Source organism: Eptatretus burgeri, chromosome 4 (assembly GCF_056783735.1).
Source record: "Eptatretus burgeri isolate ZD-2024b chromosome 4, Ebu_testis_v1, whole genome shotgun sequence".
Lineage (NCBI taxonomy): Eukaryota > Metazoa > Chordata > Myxini > Myxiniformes > Myxinidae > Eptatretus > Eptatretus burgeri.
Window position 1 is genome coordinate 89,020,674 of NC_140964.1, and position 11,559 is coordinate 89,032,232.

The following is an 11,559-nucleotide window of genomic DNA, read 5'->3' on the forward strand; positions in this document are numbered from 1 at the left end:
TTCTTTTTCTGGTTTTCATCAATGATCTCTCGGACTCTCTGGAAAATCCTCTATTTCTCTTTGCCGATGACTCAACCCTCTGCCGTACCATCTGTCATCCCTCAGACCGGCAAGCAGCAGCTTCTTCGCTCACTGCAGATCTGGATAAAATCACAAACTGGTCCAACACGTGGAACATGTCTTTCAATCCAGACAAATCTCACACTCTCACGATGTCTCTTCGAAAGGACCGTTTACAAAACCCCCCATCCACTTTCTCAACAATCCTCTGGAAGAAGTCTTTTCTTTCAAGCTTCTGGGTCTCACTATCTGCCATGACCTTTCCTGGGAAAGTCACATTTCCAACCTTGCCTCAAAAGCCAGTCGCCGACTGGGAATCCTCCGTCGTGCAAAGTCCTTCCTCGGCCCTCTTGAGCTCCTGACCACTTACAAAGCTTTTGTCCGTAGCCTGATGGAGTACTGCTCTCCCCTCTGGGCTGGTGCTCCTGCCTCCCACCTTTCTCGACTTCACGCTGTCGAAACCAGGGCTTTTAAGATCATTGGCATCTCCCGCAATGAAGCTGAGTCTTTGGGCCTCTCACTCAATCACCGCAGGTTGGTCGGTGGTCTTTCTGTCTTCTACCGACTCCTCTCCAGCCTTGCCCCCCTGCTCTCTCTGCGATTTGTCCCAACCACATTTCCACAGGGCGCTCAAGGTCCGCCAACAACCCCCTTCTGGTAAAACTACCAAAATCACGAATCACTGCTCATCTTCACTCTTTCATTCCTCTTTTTTCCCGCCTTTGGAATAAACTTCCTCACTCTATTCTTTCCCATTCTTCCCTTCAGGCTTTCAAAACAGCTGTTCACCACCACCTCTTATCTTCCCCCATCCAAATCCTCGATCTTTTCTACCCCCGATAATCCACCCAAGCCCACTTCCTTCAATTCTCCTGCTTTCCTTCCTGAAAGTCCCTTTAATGTCCATCTTCCCCTCGCCATGTTCCCCGTCCCATCCCCATCCCTCTCCCTTCCACAGTTCACCTGTGTCTGTTCCCCAATGTTTTGTCCCTTCCACTCCCGCCCCTCTTGTCTCATGCCTCCTTGCTGTGAGTTGTGTGTTAGCTCTCATACGAGCCTCGACCAAGGTATACAAAAAAAAAAAAAAAAAAAAAAAAAAAAAATGGAGAAGTTATATCCATCAGAATTCACCTACGTGAAGTTTTTCAATAAATAAATACGATGGTTATTGTGAGGAAACACGAGTTGGGAAAATATAAAATAATTACAGGGGATGGGATGTTCCTTTCCCCGTACTACAAGGGTGAAGGTATGTATCTTGGTAGAGGATACTATAAACCTAAGAGACAAAGGGGTGTCGGACATCAATTTAGAGGAGATGGGATAATTGATACTCTCATGGGTATTGGTTCAACTATTCTTAAACATAAAGACCTAATTGGTTCAACTGCTTCTGCTGTGGGAAATGTAGCAGGTGCTGTAAAGAGTATTAAAGATGCTCAGAAGGAATCTCATAAATTACAAGCAATGAAAGAAATTAAGAAAGGTAAAACTCAGTTGTCCCCACAAGAACGACAGAAAATAATTCAAATACTTGGAACAGGGTTTCAAAAGTTTTAACATCTTTTTTCCTAAATAAATACAAGTATGGAAGCAATTGATAGTATCTATGATTTGGATGATACTATTATTATCTCAAACTCCACTAAAAAAGAAGATTACTTCAAGGTAAATGCAATAACTGGAACAGACTGGAATACAAATGGGACAAAAAGTTTTGAAATAAATAATCAACAAACCTATTTGAATCTCTCCGAAAGTTTCTTGTTGTGTAAATTTAAATTCACTAAGGCTGGGAATAACACAAACGCTACACTTGTAAATGATTTCTTCTGGAAAATGTTTGATAGTGTGCGATTGTATATTGGAACACAAGAAGTTGAAGCGGTTGATTATGTCTCTGCTGTATCTGAAATGATGAAATTTACACTCTATACATTCAGTGATAGAATGGGAAAGGGGTCTGTCGAAGGTTTTATTCCTGATATGTCAACGGGAACAAACACAGACCCTGGATATATTCAAAGGAAAGGAATGTATAATGATGATACAAAAGCAGAAAATAGTTTTACTGTGGCAGTTCCTCTTAAAGGTATATTTGGATTTTGTGATTATGATAAAGTTCTGTATGGTCTTAAAATTAGATTTCAACTACAAAGGAATGATAATGAAAATAGATTGCTTTTTGGTGTTGGTAGTGCTTTTGGTGAACAGAATAAATTTGTAATTGAGGAGATGAGTTGGTATATCAGTGAATATACTCCTAATCTTAAAACAGAAGAGATGTTGAATCGAAGACTTAACTCAAAGAGACCACTCAGTGTATCATACCTCAAAAGAAGATGTCAACACGTTAAACTCAATCAAACTACTTACACGTGGAATTTGGGTGTTCTGGAAGGAAAGCCACGATATCTGTGGATGATTTTTAAAAAGCCAGATGGTGATACTGCGACTGATAAGAATAATGCATTGAGTGATAATGCTAAGGTGAAACAACTTCGCGTTTCTCTAGATGGAACATTTTATCCACGAGATAGATTGGAAATTAATTGGGAAAAAATGATTTTGCTGAAGCATACAAGTCTTACCAAAAGGTGTGTGAAAGTAATGGAAATAAAGAACCTATTTTGGATATGACAGCATTTAAAAGTTTGTATACAATCTATGCGTTTGACCTGAGCGCTCAAAAGGAAACTATAAAGTCTAATCGAGTGGATACTTCCCTATACATTGAAAGAGGAGAGAGTGAAGAAGTTGATCCATATTGTTTGCTTTTGGAAGAAACAGAATTGCAGATTAATACAGATAATGGTGTGATGATTAGTCTCACATAATTTTTTGTTAAATAAATGAGTGGCAAAGTACCAACTGGGGTATATGTTAATCAAATCAATCTTCATAAACTATCATCTTGTGTTCAAAATCAAAAGCCTTGTACGATTAACGTTAATACAATTCAGAGAAAAGGAGCAGTAAGAATTGATGTTTTGCTCACAAGAGAACAGGTTAAAATCTTGAATGACACTGGCTCACTTAAAATTAAAATGACAAAACGAATGTTGAAAAAATATTCAATAAGAGAGACGAGTGGAGGATTTCTCCCATTTCTAATTCCTTTATTTGCTGGTTTAAGTGCGGTTGGAGCATTGACGGGTGGTATTTCAACAGCGGTCAAAACTGCCAACGAAAGGAAGGCTCAACTCCAGGCTCAAAAAGAATTGGAAAGACATAACAAAGAGTTGGAGAAACAAATTAGTGGAAGTGGTGTAATTGTAGATTTTGCTGAAAAACTTGAAGGTCTGCCTGATAAAGCGAGATTGTTAGTTGGAGATATGCTTTCTTCTATAGCACAAGCAGGTGTAAAATTAACGAAAAGAGGTAATGGATTATATCTTTCTAATAAATAAATGAGCATTGATGAGTGGTTGAAAGAATTTGGAAAGAATACAACATCAAATTTACAACTTGCTAAATATTGTAAGAAATTAAAAATTCATAATGTGGTTATTTGTATGAGAGATGAATTAACAAATGTGCCGAAACATACAAAGAATATTATTATGAACTTAGAAGATAATAATGGGAACGGTTCTCATTGGGTTTGTATTTTTAATAGTCAAGACAAATATTATTTTGATAGTTTTGGTCTTCCACCACCTGTTGAAGTCATAAAATTCTTACAGAATGGTGTTTATCAAGCATTTCAAGTCCAAGAATTAAATTCCAAGTGTTGTGGTCAATTATGTCTATATGTGTTATTTCAACTCAACAAAAATAAAAAATTTTATGATATTATTTTTAATCTAATATAAATGACTTATGTTGGTAAAGATGGTTCTATCTTTGGTGTATCTCAAGAACTGGATATTGATTTATCAAATTATTATACAAAGGCACAGGCTGAACGACATAAATATAATATAAACAAAAATATTAACATGAAAAATGCTTATAAATTAAAAAATTATCCAAGCCCGACTGACGCGAATGACTTGGTGAGATTAAGCGATTTATCACAATATATATACTTAAATAAAACGGCTGTGTATTCTAAAGATACAGAAGTGTTGATATTATCTCCAGGTCATACAGAATTCACAGTTCGAATTAAAATAAATTTTTATAAAGAAGGGCGTATCGTTTGTATGAGAATAGAACAATGGGGGTATGATATGAATGATTTAGGGTATAATTGGTCATTTAAAATTAACCTCGAAGACCTGGAACAATTAAATCAGTCTCGTAAGGAAGAATATTATCCACTTGGTATCGAGAATGAGTTTTGTGGAGCCACGATTAGTAAACAACAAATAAAAGAATTTAATAAGGGTAAATATAATAATGGTTTTGCCCTTGTTTATCTCATGAAAACAGAAAAAACAGGATTATATATAATAAGTAAGGAAATACAAAATGATTTAACTATGGGAAGATGGGGAGGTGTTTCGTGCCATAATATTATTCTAACATATATTTCTAATACATAAATGACAGCAAGAAGGCTTCAAGAAAATTATCATTTCTGTGTCCAAGCATACCTTCAAGAAAAGGGTATTCGGTATTTTAATAAATATGTTCTACAACATAAGAATGAGGTATTTTCAATAAAAGATTGGCATTATGCTGATGTTGATAAACCGACAACTTTAGATTTAATTAGAATGTTAAATAATGAAAAAATTATAAGGTTAAGAAAAGGTAAGGCTCTTTTAGAAATTCAAAAGAAATTCTATTGGTTTCCTGTTGTAAAAAAAATTATTTTGGATACAGGAATAACAAGAAATCCTGATGAATATATGTATAATATTCTATGGGGTGTAAACGATTCAAGGATAGTAAGGGATGAGGAAGGAGTTGAAGAAGAGAGGGAAGAGGAGGAAAAGGAGAAGGAGGAGAGGGAGAAGAAAGAGAAGGAGGAAAGAGAGAGAATAAATAAATATTATAGTATGGAAACCAGTGAGATTCAAAAAAGAATTGAGGTATTACAGAAAATAACTCAACCCACCGAGGAGGAATACAAAGAATTAACAAGTCTATTTGCAATACTTTCGACAAAACTATTGGCATCGTCAAGCTATTCATTTTAATTCAAGTTTTTTCTTAAATAAATGGAGGAGAGAGTGAAGGCATTTCTTAGGATTCTTTATGTTTTAAAAATTAAGATTCAAATGTGCATGTTGGAAACTAAAAGGTTTTTGCACTCTGCAGGAATTTTTCTCATAAATAAATGAGTTATTGTCTCAAATGTAAAAAGAAAACTAATACTAAAAATATTTCATATATTAAAAGTAAAAATAACAGGGTTATACAAAAAGGTATATGTTCGGTGTGTGGTTCAAAAAAAAATCAATTTATCTCCAAACACAAACTCGGAGGAGATATACAAAAGTTTTTATCAGGAAGTAAATTTACAACTACTGGAATACCAGGGGAATTACATCTTCCAGGGTATTCTTTCTGTGGTCCAGGCACAAACTTGGATAAAAGATTAGATGAGGCAGACAATCCTAAATCCTGGAGTAAACCAATCAATAGAGTTGATGAAGTGTGCATGAGACACGATATTGATTATGGGAATACCACAACGTTGGAAGAAAAGCATGAAGCCGATAGAGAAATGTTGTATAATTTGTCTCTGATACAAAATCCAACCTTGAGAGAAAAAGTTGATAGGTTCATCGTGAAGAAGATGATTAGTGCTAAATTGAAACTTGGACTTGGAAATTCAAAAACGTCATAGGCTCTAATGATGCCATTAAGACTGAAGAGCAATTAGCTGATGAATTACATAAACCAATATTCACAAAGTTTCAGAGAAGGAAAGTTTATTCCAAGGAAGTTGATTATATCTGGTCTGCTGATTTGATTGAACTCAATAATGATAAGGGGTACAAGTATGCTTTAACCATTATTGATTTGAGGAGTAGATATGCGTGGGTTGTCCCTTTAAAAAACAAAACAGGTAATACTCTTATGTTAGCTTTTCAACAGATATTTAATAAAAGTAAGAGAAAACCTAAAAAATTGTGGACTGATGAGGGTAGAGAGTTTTATAACAAGACATTTATGAATTTTCTAAAAAATAACAGTATTACATTATACAGTACCTTTAATGAAGGGAAGGCAGTTGTTGTTGAACGTTTTAATCGTACCTTAAAAGAGAGACTATATAAAAAATTCACACAACTTGGTTCACAACAATGGTCATCTTTTATTCAGGATATTGTGGATAAGTATAATGACACGATTCACACGTCAACAAATATGAAGCCATCAGAAACATTTACAAAATTAAAATATGAAAAAGAGATTAATGTCAGAAAACCTAAGTTCAAAGTTGGTGATATCGTAAGAATATATAGGTGGAAATCTCATTTTGAAAAGGGTTTTACTGAACGATGGACGAAAGAACTTTTTAAAATTGTTGATGTAATAGATACAGTTCCTTGGACTTATAAAATATATGATTTGGAAGGGGAAGAGATTTTAGGTTCATTTTATTCACAGGAATTACAAAAGACAAAACTAAGCAGATAATACACCTTTGTGGACACTCGAGGGCCAAGTCCGAGGTGTATAACAGTATATAATGTGTGTCAAGGGGTGGACGTTCTTACATCTGTGAACCCCAAACACAGAATCCTCAACTGAATAGTCAAGGCTTAACTTTTGTTTGTGTGTGTGTGTGTGTGTGTGTGTGTGTGTGTGTGTGTGTGTGTGTGTGTGTGTGTGTGTGTGTGTGTGTGTGTAATGGGAGCAATAGGTTGGCGCTTCACTCCCTCCTACTATACACCGTTGTGGACACTCGAGGGCCAAGTCCGAGGTGTATAACAGTATATAATGTGTGTCAAGGGGTGGACGTTCTTACATCTGTGAACCCCAAACACAGAATCCTCAACTGAATAGTCAAGGCTTAACTTTTGTTTGTTGATGTGTATGTGTGTGTGTGTGTGTGTGTGTCCCAACCCTCACATTCAAAATCTCAACCCCAACCCTCACATTCAAAATCTCAACCCCAACTCAATCCTCACCCAACACAGTCTTTTTCAAAATGAGATTTCCACCTATATATATATATTTATTTTACGTTTTTTTTTTTTCTCTTCTTCCAATTCTGTCTTTTAAGGCTTTCAGGTTTGATGACATAGAAAGAGGGAGTAAGAACTTTCTTGATAGGTTTAAATCCCAAAGAGTGGTAGCATTTCAAGTCTTCAAAATAACCCCAACTTTCCAAGTCTCCAAGGTAGTTATTTAAACTATCAAGGCAGAACTCATTTACTGATTTTTTCAAAATTTGTGAGTCTCCAAGGTAGTTCCCATATTTAGAACCATCTTGGCAGAACCCTTTTCCTGAGTCTCCAAGGTAGTTATTTAAACCATCAAGGCAGAACTCATTTACTGATTTTTTCAAAATTTGTGAGTCTCCAAGGTAAAACTTGTATTCTGGCTCATCAACGTATAACTTGTTCAGTGGGTATTGTCTTGATAACTCACAATGAGTACTATTGCTGTAAAACTCTTTTTCAGGATTTTGCTGGTCTCCAAGGTATAACTCTTTGGTTGGGTCATCAAGGATGAACTCGTTCTGTGGGTCTTGGTCGCTCATAAGGTCTTCAACCAAGCCAACAATTTCGCCCCAAGTTGTAGCAAAAGCAGTATTTTCATTTCGTATTTCAGACACAATTTCCTGTGAGAGAAAATAATAATGTATTAATTAAGTTATTTAATTATTAAATGAGTATGCTTCAATCAAAGTTTGAAAATAGGAAAATAAAAATCTTACCTCAATAGATAAGAGGTTTGAATCCAGTTCATCAACTTGAAGGTTTAGTTCCATACAAGACAGAGAGTTCGAGGTAAGCACACAGCACACCATTGCCAGCAAGAACAAATGTTTAAAATGGAGCCTGGGTTTGAAGCTTTTATAGAGAAAGACTGGTGGGTGTGGTTTCCTTTGGAAATTCCCTGGGCAAGCCGAGGCAAGCCTTCATTGGGAAATTTTTCAAAACCATAACATCCTGTAATTTTCTAGTGATTTCTTTGTGAGTCAGAGATGAACTGGAAATGATGTAAGAGTGGGCGGGGCTTAGCAAAAGTAGGCGGAGCTTAGGAAAAGTGGGCGTGGCTTAGAAAAAATACCTTATGAAAAGTGGGCGGGGCTTAGCAAAAGTGGGGGGGCTTAGGAAAAGTGGGCGTGGCTTAGGAAAAATACCTTATGAAAAGTGGGCGGAGCTTAGCAAAAGTGGGCGGGGTTAGGAAAAGTGGGCGTGGCTTAGAAAAAATACCTTATGAAAAGTGGGCGGAGCTTAGCAAAAGTGGGCGGGGCTTAGGAAAAGTGGGCGTGGCTTAGAAAAAATACCTTATGAAAAGTGGGTGGAGCTTAGCAAAAATGGGCGGGGCTGAGGAAAAGTGGGCGTGGCTTAGAAAAAATACCTTATGAAAAGTGGGCGGAGCTTAGCAAAAGTGGGCGGGGCTTAAAGAAAAGTGGGCGGGGCTTATTGAATACCTTGTGGAAAGTGGGCGGGGCTTAACAAAAGTGGGCGGGGCTTAAAGAAAAGTGGGCGGGGCTTAACAAAAAATAACCTGTGGCTCAGGAGGTGGTCAAACAAGAGCATTAAGAGAAGTTTATCATTTCGTAATGGCACAAATGGGGTATCTTCAAAAATATAAAGATTCAAATGTTTTGTTTGTCAATATTTTAGATGGGGATTATTGTGCAAAGAAAATTAAACTATTGAAGGAATTTGAGAATGAACAAATCTTTATAGGTTCAATGAGTGAGCTGTTCAACCCCCAGGTGTTCAATTCAATGAGGTTCAACCTCCAAGTTAAAAGGGGAGACAAATAAATATACCTTGGGATAAAAAGGGGATTTATTTTTAGGGAAAAAAATATGAATTGCTGAAAATCCCCCATTCATTTACATGGGGAAAAGTGAGCCAGAATCAGTATTCTTACCCTACATATATATATATATATATATATATATATATATATATATATATATATATATATATATATATATATATATATATATATATATATATATATATATATATATATATATATATATATATATATATATATATATATATATATATATATATATATATATATATATATATATATATATATATATATATATATATATATATATATATATATATATATATATATATATATATATATATATATATATATATATATATATATATATATATATATATATATATATATATATATATATATATATATATATATATATATATATATATATATATATATATATATATGATATATATATATATATGTATATATATATGATATATATATATATATGTATATATATATATATATGTATAGATATATCTTCTTCTTCTTCTTTCGGCTGCTCCCGTTAGGGGTCGCCACAGCGGGTCATCCGTATGATCCGCATAGTGATTTGGCACATGTTTTAAGCCGGATGCCCTTCCTGACGCAACCCTGGTCGCCTCTTACAACACAGGGATATGGTACACCTATTTTAACCGGGGTATACACCGGCCCAGTACACTGGTACTCATTTCGCCGACCTGGGAAGGATGACAGGCTGAGTCAACCCCCTGGTGTATTAATTCAGTGGCCCAACAGGGTTTGAACTCATGACCTTTTGGATCCCAAGCCGCTGCCCTAACCACTGCGCCAACACACCAGGCTATATATATATATATATATATATATATATATATATATATATATATATATATATATATATATATATATATATATATATATATATATATATATATATATATATATATATATATATATATATATATATATATATATATATATATATATATATATATATATATATATATATATATATATATATATATATATATATATATATATATATATATATATATATATATATATATATATATATATATATATATATATATATATATATATATATATATATATATATATATATATATATATATATATATATATATATATATATATATATATATATATATATATATATATATATATATATATATATATATATATATATATATATATATATAGATATATATATATATATATATATATATATATATATATATATATATATATATATATATATATATATATATATATATATATATATATATATATATATATATATATATATATATATATATATATATATATATATATATATATATATATATATATATATATATATATATATATATATATATATATATATATATATATATATATATATATATATATATATATATATATATATATATATATATATATATATATATATATATATATATATATATATATATATATATATATATATATATATATATATATATATATATATATATATATATATATATATATATATATATATATATATATATATATATATATATATATATATATATATATATATATATATATATATATATATATATATATATATATATATATATATATATATATATATATATATATATATATATATATATATATATATATATATATATATATATATATATATATATATATATATATATATATATATATATATATATATATATATATATATATATATATATATATATATATATATATATATATATATATATATATATATATATATATATATATATATATATATATATATATATATATATATATATATATATATATATATATATATATATATATATATATATATATATATATATAGAGATATATATATATATATATATATATATATATATATATATATATATATATATATATGTATATATATATATATATATATATATATATATATATATATATATATATATATATATATATATATATATAATACGATAGTATCAAAAATCGTGATGGTGCCGATACACTCAGAAAGTGGAGAATTTAAACATGTGATGATTTTTAAAAGGGTACCGTACATGATATTACCTGAAAATGAGCAAAAGTTAAGCGTAGTTTTACATGCAAAAATTAACGGCCATGTGTGTAGAATGTATGCCTCCGCGGATGTCATGGCGTGCTATCATTGTGGAGCATACCGTCATGTGAAGAACTCCTGTCCCGTTTTGATGAGATCATCAGAAAATTAAGGACAGGAGATTGTAGATCCCCCTCCCCACGTCATGGGCTGGGTAAAATGGTAGAACCCTCCCCACCACATGTTGGTGAGCGGAAAACAGTAGGCCCCTCTTCTCTACCTTATAATGCACCAGAAGTGGTTGGTCCCTCGACCTACATTGGACAGGACTGTACTGATGACGACATGGAGGGGTTCCTCACAGTGTCTCATAAAAACGTGCGAAAACGTTCGTGTCCTGTCGTCAATGAGACAAAGATAACACAAAGTAAGATACTCGTTGTGTCAGATGTGCCGAGCTTGCGAGATGCATCTCACACAGAGAATCCCAGTTCGGGACTGGAAATTGAACCGGAGCCGATTATAAT

At 32.5% G+C, this 11,559-nt stretch overlaps 1 long non-coding RNA gene across 1 annotated transcript; it reads right to left on the reverse strand.

Annotated features, from left to right (window-relative positions):
- Window positions 1-6,484: 6,484 nt before the first annotated feature.
- LOC147028635 (uncharacterized) lies at window positions 6,485-7,909 on the reverse strand. The gene is made up of 2 exons (XR_015057642.1): window positions 7,847-7,909; window positions 6,485-7,750 (listed from the first exon to the last, which is right to left on the reverse strand). It is a non-coding gene; the product is annotated as an uncharacterized LOC147028635 (long non-coding RNA).
- Window positions 7,910-11,559: the final 3,650 nt, after the last annotated feature.